This window comes from Acinonyx jubatus, chromosome C2 (assembly GCF_027475565.1).
Source record: "Acinonyx jubatus isolate Ajub_Pintada_27869175 chromosome C2, VMU_Ajub_asm_v1.0, whole genome shotgun sequence".
In the NCBI taxonomy this organism is placed as follows: Eukaryota; Metazoa; Chordata; class Mammalia; order Carnivora; family Felidae; genus Acinonyx; species Acinonyx jubatus.
Window position 1 is genome coordinate 25,805,431 of NC_069384.1, and position 12,853 is coordinate 25,818,283.

Genomic DNA, 12,853 nt, shown 5'->3' on the forward strand with positions numbered 1-12,853 from the left:
CCTTCAGACTCTAACTGTAACTAACATCAGCTCTCCTGAGTTTTGAACCTGCTGACCATTAGACTAGAAATACACCATTGACTCTCCTGGGTCTCTAGTTTACCGATTCATCCTACAGATCTTGGGACATTTTAGCCTCCAAAATAATAACATGAGCCAATTCCTTATTTAAAACCAACCAACCAACCAACAAACAAACAAAAACTCTTTAATATGTATACATCCTATTGGTTGTTTCTTTGGAGAACCCTAATTAAAAAAAAAAAAACAAAAACTCATATCTTATGCATTTCTAATGAACTAGAACTTGGCACAGTGACTAACAAGAAGTAGATGCTTCTTTTTAATGGTTTGTTGAATTACCTGGCATTTTAATATAGTGCTTTAATGGTCTAAATGTAAGATTTACATTTGACTAATTAGTTAATTTTTAAAAGAAAGAAATGTTGGGCCCTACAATGGTATGAGAAAGAGTAAATTCCTTGCTTTTTAAAAATTGCAGCTAAAATGTTAAGTCAACTAAAAGAAGGAAAGTACTAAACTAGACTAGAATTAAACTAGTTTCCATGTTTTATTGATCCATTCTTTAAATGTGGCCACACATCTATTCTTTTATCAATTTGGGTCTGAATTTTCTCATTATGGAACATGAAGCTAGCTCCTCCTCCCATTTTTCCCTGGCTCTGGCATTTCATCCCTCTTATCATTCCCAGTAGCAACTATAGGTTAATTTTCCTAATACATTCCTTTTATCTTATCCCAAAATTTTCAGCAGTTCTCCACTATCTACATCCTTCACTCTAATATTCAAAATTGCTCACAATATGATCACCATCTACCTTTTCATCAGACTCTCAAGCAAATCCTCCATCCTTCCTGCTACGTTGGTAAATGCACACTTCTTTTACTTACATTCAACTAAATTTACTGTAGTTCTTAAAATGCCTTCCCCTTATTCTTAGCAAGTCCAAATTCTCTTAAGAAATAGTGGAGAGGGATGGACCTAGAGGCCATTATGCTAAGCAAAATTAGTCAGAGAAAGACAAATATCGTATGACTTCACTCATATGAAGAATTTAAGATTCAAAATAGATGAACATAAGGGAAGGGAAGCAAAAATGATATAAAAACAGGGAGAGGGACAAAACATAAGAGACTCTTAAATATAAAGAACAGAGGATTGATGGAGGGGGGATGGGCTTAATGGGTAAGGGATGTTAAGAAATCAACTCCTGAAATCATTGTTGCACTATATGCTAACTAACTTGGATATTAATTAGAAAGAGAGAAAGAAAGAAAGAAAGAAAGAAAGAAAGAAAGAAAGAAAGAAAGAAAGAAAGAAACTGCCTAATTAAAAAAAAAGAAAGAAAGAAAAGAAGTAGTGGAAAGGGGTGCCTGGGTGGCTCGGTAGGTTAAGCATCCAACTCTTGGTATTGGCTCAGGTCATGATCTCACGGTTGGTGGGATCGAGCCCCACATCGGGGCTGTCAGCACAGCCTGCTTGGGATTCTCTCTCCTTCTCTCCCCACCCCTCCCCACTTGTGTGCGTGCACTCTCTCTCTAAATAAATAGATTAAAAAAAAAAGATTTTTTAAAAAAAATGTATGGTTTCTTCATCTTCCAGCACGGCTCTGTCATTAATAAACAGTTCTTAAGTATCTCTTATGACAAATACACACCTGTTCTGTGAAACCAGAATCCCCCTCACCGCACCCCCAATAGCTGGACTTGCTGAGTCAAGTGTACTTTATTTTCTATGCCATTCATTTGCCACGTATTATTTTTAGGCTTTATCATCTTAAATATACTACTGTCTCCTTACTAGCAGGGATTTATGCTTCTGCATATCCTTGACAGATAAAGTTCTCAAACTTTAAAGAATATACCTGAGAAACTTATTTAAAATGCTGATTCCCGGGGCGCTGCATGGTTCAGTCGGTTAAGCATCCGACTTCGGCTCAAGTCATGATCTCACAGTCCGTGAGTTCGAGCCCCATGTCAGGCTCTGTGCTCACAGCTCAGAGCCTGGAGCCCGTTTCAGATTCTGTGTCTCCCCCTCTCTCTGCCCCTCCCCTGTTCATGCTCTGTCTCTCTCTGTCTCAAAAATAAATAAACGTTAAAAAAAAATTTTTAAATGCTGATTCCCACACCTCTCATCCACCTCCTTCCAATTCTGATTCAGTAATTGGTAATCTACATTGTCATAAGTATTCCCTTGCTGTCCTGTGATTCTGATTCAGGTGATCCAGGGACCACACTTTGAGAAAAAACTGATCCACTATATATATAATATATTTTGTTGCCTGCAGTTAGCATGGGTTCAAAACTTTATTTTTAAAACATCTGTTTTAGAGGGGCCTAGGTGGCTCAGTCAGTTAAGCATCTCACTCTTGATTTTGGCTCGGGTCATGATCTCACAGTTTGTGAGATCAAGCCCTGAGTCGGGCACTGTGCTGGCAGGACAGAGCCTGCTTAGGATTCTCTATCTGTCTTTCTCTCTCTCTGCCCCTCCCCTGCTCATGCTCTCTCCCTCTCTCTCAAAATAAATAAATAAACATTAAAAATTTTTTTTAATTTTTTTTCCTTTATTTTGAGAGAGAAAGAAACAGAGCACATGAGCGGAGAAAGAGGGAGAGAGAGAGGATCCCAAGCAAGCCTTGCATGCCATCAGAGCAGAGCCTAATGTGGTGCTCAAACCCACAAATCGTGAGATCATAACTTGAGCCTAAGTCAAGAGTCGGATGCTTAACTGACTGAGCCACCCAGGTGCCCCATAAATAAACATTTTTTTTTAAAAATCTGTTTTAATTTAGAAGGATAGGTATGCTTGCATTGAGAAAATTCTTAAATGGAAAATGGCTTAGGAGTGCTGGGTAACTCTAAAATATTCTGCCCACATTATCAAAGACATTACCCAGGAGGAAAGAAAAGAGAAAAATATATAGGAAACTAAAGAGACTGCACAAGGTGCTGCTTGATGGATCAGCTACAGATAAAAAAGTCATGGGCTGAAACCTTAAAAATGGTGAAGGCTAAATGTCAGGATGAGCTGATACTTCCACAAGGGGCTGTTTGGCTAAGTTCAGAGAAGTGTTCAGATCTCTGCACAGTGTAGATGGAGCTAGAAAGCAAAACCTTCAAAATCTCATTTTGTGTTTATTCTTTGCTCCAAGCAAAGCAATTTTATTTTTTTTAATGTTTATTTATTTAGTTTTGAGAGACAGAGAGCGAGAGCGGGGGAGGAACAGAGAGAGAAAGGGAGACAGAGAATACCAAGCAGGTTCCACATCGTCAATACAGAGCCTCATTGCAGGGCTCCAACTCATAAGTTGTGAGATCTTGATCTCAGCAGAAACCAAGAATGGGACGTTTAACCATTTAACCGACTAGGCCACGCAGGCACCCCAAGCAATGCAATTCTAAATAAGAAAAAACAAAACAAACATCATAGAGAGGGGAAGTGAAGAAGAAGGAGTGGTAATTTTGAGGGGATTAATATCTCTGATTCTAGAGTCATTTACAGATTTAGGGCTCACTGTCAATAATCTTTGAGGAAATATTTTAAATAAGAGAAATACCAAGAATTTGCAAATGAGAGATCTTTATTTTGAAAGATGGAAAAAATGAATTCTTAACTGCAGACTTGAGCTCTTTCAAGTTTCAGAACAGATTATTAAAAAGCTTGTCATCACTTAGAGATGGAGGAAATGGAACCTTTGAGCTAGTTTACGTATGCCAAGGATAGAAATGCCAAACTCTGTATTCTTTTATGATAGATCAGGGGATGCTATAGAAGTTGCAACTAATGACTTCAGCAAGGGATTTGACAAACTAGTAACATTCTTATGAATAAGAGTTTTCTTTAAGTTGTTCTTAAAGAACAACTTCTTTAAGTTGTTCTTTAAGTTGTTCTATTATGTGAATTCAGAGTTAGCTGACTCATTTTTCTGAGACATGATTAATGGAGTGGGGGCTCTGGGGCTTTTTTGGTGATTTGTATTCATTCAGTAAATATTTATTAAACATTTACCATGTGCCAGGAACTGCTATAGGTAGTGGGAATACAATGGTGAATAAATCAAAGTCCCTGTTCACAAAGGATTTCATAGAAGGAGACAGACAGTAAACAAGGAAACAAATATATTCAATGTCAGGCAATGGTCAGAAAGAGGAATAAAAGAAAAGGTTAAAGGGGAAAAAAAGGAGCAATGGCAAGTGGATATTTCTTTTAAAGGCTGGTCAAAGAAGCTGATAGAATCTGGAGATAATGGAGCAGAAACCCGAAAGAAGTGATGATTATCCAGGTGAAGAATATTCCATGTAGCAAGACAGTAAGCATACGGGCCTAAGATGGAAGCATGCTTGGCCAAGAGGCCCAGTGGTAGGCAGAATAACAGTCCCCCAAAGCTGACCATGTCCCAATTCCCAGAACTTATGAAACTACTATATTTCAGGCAAAATAACTTTGTAGATGGAATTAAAGTTCCAGACCTTAAAATAAAGAAATTATCTTGGATTACCGAGGTAGGTCTCACCTAATCTCACGAACCTTAAAGGCAGAGAACTTTCTCTGGCTGTAGCAAGAGAGATTTGGCAGAAGAGTAAACCAGAAAGATGCCAAGTATGAAAAGAATACTGAACACTGTTGCTGTCTCTCAGATGTAAGGTCCCCAGAGCAAGGACCAGAAAGAGGCCTCTGGAAGCTAAGGGCAGGCCCTAGATGACAAACTGCAAGGAAACAAGGACCTCAGTCCTACAAACATAAGGCACAAAATTCTGCCCATAACCAGAGAGAACAGCTAAACCAACCCAACTTCTGACCTGCAGAACTGTGAGATAATAAATTTGTATTGTTTTAAACTGCTAAATTTGTGGAAATTTGTGGTCATTTGCTTTGACAGCAATAGAAAACTATTATAGACTACACTGGATTGAAAGATAGGGAGTATAATAGGAGATGAAACAAAAGAGGTAGAAAGAATGGATTGCAGGAAGAAGATGAACAAGAGGGTAGCTACTGTGTGGCCGTCTAGACTATTGTAAGGCCTTTGTTTTTAAACACAGATGAAATGGGAGCCAATGGGGGATGGGGGCAGGCATAACAAAATCAAATTTACATTATAAAAGGATCACTGTGAACTACCTTGTTTAGAATCCAGCTGAATGAATATTGCAATAGTTCATGCAACAATGTAAACTAGGAAAATCATAAGGGAAATAAGAATAGTCAGATTCTGGATGTATGAAGTTGAAGCATATAAACTTGCCATTTGAGTGACTCAAAAACAGTTAAAAATCAAAGGATGAGTCTAGAGGATTTGCTCATAGATGGCCTAAGGGGTGTTGGAGAAAGAAAGGAGTCATTGTTGACTCCAAAATCATTGGCCTGAGCCAAGGGTATAAGAGTTCTACTGAAATAAACAACACAGGAGGGGAGAGATTATGGGGGTAAAGGAGCAAGGGCAAGCATGGATTCCTCTTGGGACATGTTACGTATGAACCACCTATCAGACATCCAAGTAAGGATGTTCATTAACTGTCAGATATACAAGACTGAAATTCAGAGGATCATCTGAGCTAGAACTATTAATTAGGGAGTCCTCTCACAACAACGGTTTTCAAAACCATGAGATGAAGAGTTCAAACACGCAGGAAATGAGTGTAAAGAAAGAACAGTGGTGCTTCCTGGTTTACTTCTTTTTGAAAGTCTTTCCTAGATCATTTTTTTCTGACTTGTAAATACAAATACATGAATAATCCCACAATCTGAAATACTTTTTAAATATTTAGTTATATATTTAATGAATTGCCTGCTGAAGGGCCCCAGGCTCCAATGTGCAACAATAGCATATTGATAATTTTGAATCAAAGTTACTTAACAAATAGCCAGTGCAAGAACAAACACTCTGACCCCTCTTTGTCTCCTGAAAGCAGGAAATAAATCTCCCAAGTGAAAGGTATCTTCCCTGTACCAGGAGGTAAAAAGACATCCTTATCACCAAAGATAGGGATTTCAGGGCTGAATAGATAAACAAACCTTGTTACTTTTACTAATTTACTACCTAGCCCAAATTTTGTTTAGAATTCCTTACTAATTGAAACTCCTGAACATAAATTTATTTTGTCCTGTCAATTCCTCACTGATTTATGTTTCTTTGTCCAAAAAGTATATGCCTTGGTCATTTCTTTAGGTTTCAATTTTATTATTTGGCCTCTGTGCACACGTTATTATTAAACTTTGTGTTTTCTCCTGTTAATCCGTGTCATGTAAATTTAATTCTTAGACCAGCTGGACAAACTTTGAAGGGTAAAGTAAATTTTTCCAACACTGCATTAAAAATAATAAAATTGAATAATATCCGTACTATCACAGAAAATTCAAAATAAAATAGTCATAAGGTCTTCCAAATTAAACACAGATCATATAGTTGAAATACCCTAGTGAAGTTAGCATAAGCTACACATGCATATCAAAAGACAGGTGAATTATATTTCCTCAATAGCTGTTGCTCTGAGACATTTTCATATCCTATTATTGTTTACATTTTTATATAACATTTATGCTGAGTATCTGGTGAGGAGTATTATTTTTTCAGTTCATTTTGGTTCCTCAATACTGTGTGAATTCAGTATTTACATGTGTGCAATTAAAAGCAAAAGCAAAACAAAACAAAATTACCAACTTAACAACTTTGTTCTATTTGCTTTGCCCCCATTGTGTTTCAGTTGTTGCTCATGATATATACAAGTCATAGCTAGTTTATTATTCTCACACTTTCCTTCTGAAAAAAAAAAGTATTTGTGAGCACTTTAGGCTAGTATAAAAGCACTAAGATATTATATATGTACAATATATTATATATCATATATTAAGCATAAAGAAAATTTGTAATCTTTACATATATATATGTATACATCTTTGTTATAAACCTGTCATGAATCTCTCTCATTCTCTTTCTCACTCCCTCTTTCAAAAAGAGAGATAAAGTTTTTATTTGTATATCTGAAATTATAAATATTTATATACATGTATCTCATACATATAAAGTTTTTATATCACAGAGTTACTGAAACATTCCTACAAGGTAGAGAAAAACCTGACCTGCTGCAATTAACTCCCTAAAGCACTCCTGTGAGCACAATTACAAAATATTTTTGCCAACCACATCACAAACAATTATTAATGTACTAACTTTAGTTTCATGTTTTGAGCTTCTCCTGGGCCAGGTGTGGAGTGGGAACGTGCTCTTTATGAAAACATCCCATTGGACGTGCTGACAAAGCACATTTTTAAAGCATACTCATAATCACTCTAATTAGGCCATCAAATGTCAGGACTTGCTATGTGAATTTGGTGAATTCTACCCAACTCTGTGGTGCATCTGAGAAGTAACCCTACCTTGGAAACAATTTCCTCATACTATGGCTTCTCCTCCTCTACCTGCCTGTATTGAAAAGTGGTAAGGAGGGTTTGCAATGCTGCCCTTTCACAAGTCTGTGAAACTTCCTTTCAGGTGGGAGCCCAATCACATCCAAACCCTTTTATATGCCCACAACACTATTGTCTTTATATGTCTTTGAGGGAATGAATTTACAATATAACTAATATGGAATATGGAATATGGAAGATAGATTGTTCACATCTCTATCTTCCACTAGATTGTGAGTTACTTATTTGTCCATATTTTGATCCTTTCTAATGACGGACACACTGTTCTCAAAGCTGTAGCACAAATATTTGACACGGTTATGCAGAAGAAGTCACATGAAAACATCCAATCTTCCCTCCCTCATTCTCCCCCATCTCTACCACCACACAACTGATTGAAAAGAGCAAAGAAAAATAAAACAAGAGGATATATTTTCTTAATGAAAACATTTCTTATATTGTTCACTAAGGAATTTATATTTTAAAACTTAGTTACCATTGTGCCTTTGAGAAAATACTATTGAATGGAGGTCATTGTGATGGGTAATCTTAGGTTTCAACTTGGCTAGACTGTGGTGCCAATTTTGGTCGAACACTAGATGTTGGTCAAACACTAGATGTTGCTGTGATGGGTATTTTGTAGATGTATTAACATTTACAATTAGTGGACTTTAAGTAAAGGAGATTACCCTGATTAATGTGGGCGGGTCTCAAACAGTTGAAGGCCATATGAACAAAAATTGAGGTTTCCAGGAGTAGAAAAAATACTACTTCCTCAAAATCATAACAAAAATCCTGCCAATGGATTTGAGCTCTTCGACTCTTGCCTGTATTTTTAGCCTGCCAACCTGCCCAACAGATTTCAGACTTATAGTGCCCACTACCGCATGTACCAATTCCTTAAAAAAATCTTTCTCTCCACATATGCATCCTATTGGTTCTGTTTCTCTAGAGAACCCTAACACTTGCATTTCAAAGCATTCTTTCCAATACCTCTGAAACTTTTGCTAATTGAATTATACTGTATTCTTAATTTTGTTTCATGGAGTGTTTCTATTACTTCCTAATAGAAGTCAGTTTCTCTGTTGGTACAGAGAACAAGAGAGTTGTCAAAGGAACTCAACAATGGCGCATGTCCTGTCAAGCAGGAAAATTTTACATCAGAGGTTTCAAATATGAGCTCTATTTGAGCCCACAGTGTGCAGGTACCTAAATATTATACCCTACCTCCTAAGCTAGGAACATTTTCCTAAGCTAGTTTGTACCAATTAACAAATCTTAAGCAATTACCAATAAAGAATGAGTAGTTTGACCAAAACATTTTCTTCCAAAAAAGATGTGCCATGTTTGGGGCATGGTTGGGGCAGGGAGGAGGGCTTCAATAATTAATTCAACTCAAAATAGGAGGTTGGTGTGCCCAGTTTCCATTGCCTCATTCATCAAGAGAGTCTGTGTTGTGACTCTTGGAAGTCAGTTTTATTGCATGATGTAATGGAGAAAATAATGAAGATTACAAATTTTCTTTATACTTATGTTTTTTTAACCACTGCCAGTTTACAGATATTTAAGAAGTTGAAGCAAAGAGACTAGATTTAGTTTCTTTTAATTTAGCCAAATGGTTAGGTCCTGGAAATTTTTGAAGAAATGTATTAAAGTGTTTTTAGAATTAAAAAGTCTTAGATCCCACTTGGTAGACCTCCAATGGCCCTCAGAGCCTGCACACTTTTCCCTGATGCTATATAACAGAACTTTCTCTGTCCACTATAAAGGTGATGGTTTTGTACTCAAATTTAAACTTGACATGTACATTGAGAAGATGGTGAAATTGCTATTCTGTTTACAATGCTGAACTTCTCTGAGCTCAATGGAATAACAGATTTTAAGGAGTTACACAGTTATTTAGTGGAAAATAAGTCCTGGTTATGAAAGCAATTCATAGATCTTGGTGATTGAGTGTGAGTCATATTCTCTATGACTTTGGGATGCCACAAGATATGTGTGATTATAAAGCCCCTGACCAATGAGGGTGGCTCATTTTCAAACAAAACAAAACAACAGCCTTAAAATTTGTCCTGGAGCCCATGGGTGGCTCAGTCAGTTAAGCATCCAACTCTTGATGTCAGCTCAGATTTTAATCTCAGGGTCATGAGTTCAAGCCCCACTTTGGGCTCCAAGCTGGACATGAAGCCTACTTAACAGAAAAAAATAACAGCGACATGCAGAAGAATGAACCTGGACCCCTTTCTTACACCATACACAAAAATAAACTCAAAATGGATGAAAAACCTAAACGTAAGACAGGACACCATCAAAATCCTAGAGAAGAAAACAGGAAACAACCTCTTTGACCTGGTCTGCAGCAAACTTCTTACTTGACATGTCTCCAGAGGCAAGGGAAACAAAAGCAAAAATGAACTACTGGCACCTCATCAAAATAAAAAGCTTCTGCACAGTGAAGGAAACAATCAGCAAAACTAAAAGGTAACCGACGGAATGGGAGAAGATTTTTGCAAATGATGTATCAGATAAAGGGTTAGTATCCAAAATCTATAAAGAACTTATCAAATTCAACACCCAAAAAACAAATAATCCAGTGAAGAAATGGGCAAAAGACATGAATAGACACGTTTCCAAAGAAGACATCCAGATGGCTAACAGACACATGAAAACATGCTCAACATTGCTCATCATCAGGGAAATACAAATCAAAACCGCAATGAGATACCATCTCACACCTATCAGAAAGGCTAAAATGAACTCAGGCAACGGCAGATGTTGGCAAGGATGCAGAGAAAGAGGAACCCTTTTGCACACTGCTGGTGGGAATGCAAACTGGTACAGTCACTCTGGGAAACAATATGGAGGTTCCTCAAAAAATTAAAAATAGAACTACCCTATGACCCCGCAATTGCACTACTAGATATTTATCCAAAGGATACAGGAGTGCTGATTCAAAGGGGCACATGCACCCCAACATTTATAGCAGCACTATTGACAATAGCTGAAGTATGGAAAGGGCCCAAAGGTCCACTGATGAATGCATAAAGAAGATATGATATATTTACACAATGGAATATTACTTGACGATCAAAAAGATTGAAATCTTGCCATTTGCAACAACGTGGATGGAACTAAAGTGTATTATGCTAAGCGAAATAAGTCAGAGAAAGATAAATACCATATGATTTCACTCATATGTGGAATTTAAGAAATAAAACAGATGAACATAAGGGAAGGGAAAAAAAAATAAGATAAAAACAGAGAGGGAGACAAACCATAAGAGACTCTTAAATATAGAGAACAAACTGAGGGTTGCTGGCAGGGTGTTGGGTGAGGGAATGGGCTAAATGGGTGAGGGGCATTAAGGAAGACACTTGATGGGATGAGCACTGGGTGTTATATGTAAGTGATGAATCACTAAATTCTATTCCTGAAATGATTATTATACTATATGTTAACTAACTTAGATTTAAACTAAAAAACAAAAACAAAATACTTGTACTAAAACTATTATACCTATTAACACACAGTATTACTGAGCATTAGAGTTAACTACAGAAAGGAATCAACTGTGAAAGAAAAAGTACGTATTAATGGATAATTGTATTAGCTCTGCTTCCCTCTTCCAGACTCCTAAAGAGGGTCCTCCCATGTAACATGACCAATTCTTTTGGGCTTTTGTCATTCAGAATCAGGAAGAAAGAGAGCTGGGGGAAAAGATCTAAAGCACACACCCAGGGCTGGAGAACAACGGTAGGGCACATTTTGAAATACAATACAAGCAGCTATCTTGTGTGAGAACACAAGATGAGAGAAAAAAGAGATATGTTTAAGATATGTTGTTTGTTATTTATCTGCTTCACAGTGTTCGGGCTATGAGAATTTTTAAAGAATTTTTTCAAAATTATACCTCAGATATTTGCCTGTGTATTTTGAATATGGTCCTGATCTAAGACTGGACCACATGGGTCACAGATTTATAAACATCACACAAAATACTAATTTCAAACTATAGAAATTTCTGGATAAATTCTGAGTATTTGTAGCTATTTTATGAAATTGCAGAGATAAAAGCCTTAATCAGTAAAATAGCCTCAATCAGATTGTTAAGAGTTTAGAATGATGGAAACACTCTCCTATCTGCTAGAACAGTCCAGGGTGTAAATGTCAGTATCCTCTTTAAATCGACCAATAAGAAACCATAGATAGAACAGTATAATTTTTTTTAACAAATAAAAGCTTATTGTATTGGCTTTAGAATTGCCTAATAAGAAAAAAAAAAGTGCTTTGAATCTTGAATCACCAGTATCAGTAATAAAAAATAAAATATTCATAGAATAGGGCTGAAAACATGATCTCAGGCCTAGAAGGCAGTGAAGAATCTGGTCCATCTACAACTTGAACAATCAGGGCTTGAGCAATTTACATGTTTTAGCTGGAAACAGTGAAAACTGGCTCTCTTTCAGTAATAATTTTTAAAAGAAGTACCTTGTATTTTTCTAGTCTGATGTATTAAAGTACTTTCGCAAACCTAATAACATGGTGCCAATTCAATGTAAAAGATTGGAGAGATGCTCCTCCTTTTCTTCAGAACGTTAAAATGTACCTTTTCCACATTTGTATTTGCTGAGATTAAGCTCTGTTTGGGAAGCCCTTGAGTAGAAGTGTCTCAGAAATAGAAAGCTCGGGCTCCCAAGGTTTCATTCATTTGGCTGACATCCCTGGAGCCTGTTCCTTGTGCAAGACACTGTACTCAGTGCCAGGCAGGTACACCGGTCTACAGGACGTAGTGCCTGTTCTGAAGGAGCCACTGGCCTGGCCAGGGAAGGGCCCAACTAGGGGTTCTAAACAAACAACCTAAAATATCACAGAGCGGCTGCACAGTTGACGTGCCTGAAATTACCCCAAAGACGAGGATCAGTCCACAAATGCAAAGTCTTCCTTCCATCTGATACGGGTCGCCACCCCACCTCTCAAGAAGAGCTGAAGCAGAGCTGCTGGGTCTAGAACTCATGGCCCCAGATTGTTAGGGGGCAGGTTGGCAAGGAAACACAAGAGGGGGAAGCGGAGGCTCAGGCGCGACCCCCGATGGCGACGCAACAGGCAGAGCTGGCGGGGGTCGGTTCGGCCCTCACCGTGATCTCAACGCAGGATGGAAGCATGAGGTGCTGTGGGCCTTGCCGTCGGACCAGAGGGTCTGTCAGTGCGTCGCGCGGCTCGGGTCTCAGGGTCGGGCTCTAGGCGAAGCCCCGCCCCCCCCGCCCCCCCCGCCCCCCCCGCCGGCTCCTCCGCCCCCGCCCCCTAAGGCGCGCGAGCCGGTCCCGCGCGGCGCCAACCCTTTCCCGGGTCATCGCCCCTCCTCTCTTCCGGGCCGCGAGCCCCCCGCGCGTCGCCTCAAGGCTGCGCTCGCTCGCTCGCGCGCGC

The 12,853-nt window shown here is 38.3% G+C and overlaps 1 pseudogene; it reads right to left on the reverse strand.

The window, feature by feature from the left end:
* The window catches only part of LOC106973087 (40S ribosomal protein S2-like), a 95,748-nt pseudogene extending 83,048 nt beyond the window's left edge, over positions 1 to 12,700 (reverse strand).
* Positions 12,701 to 12,853: the final 153 nt, after the last annotated feature.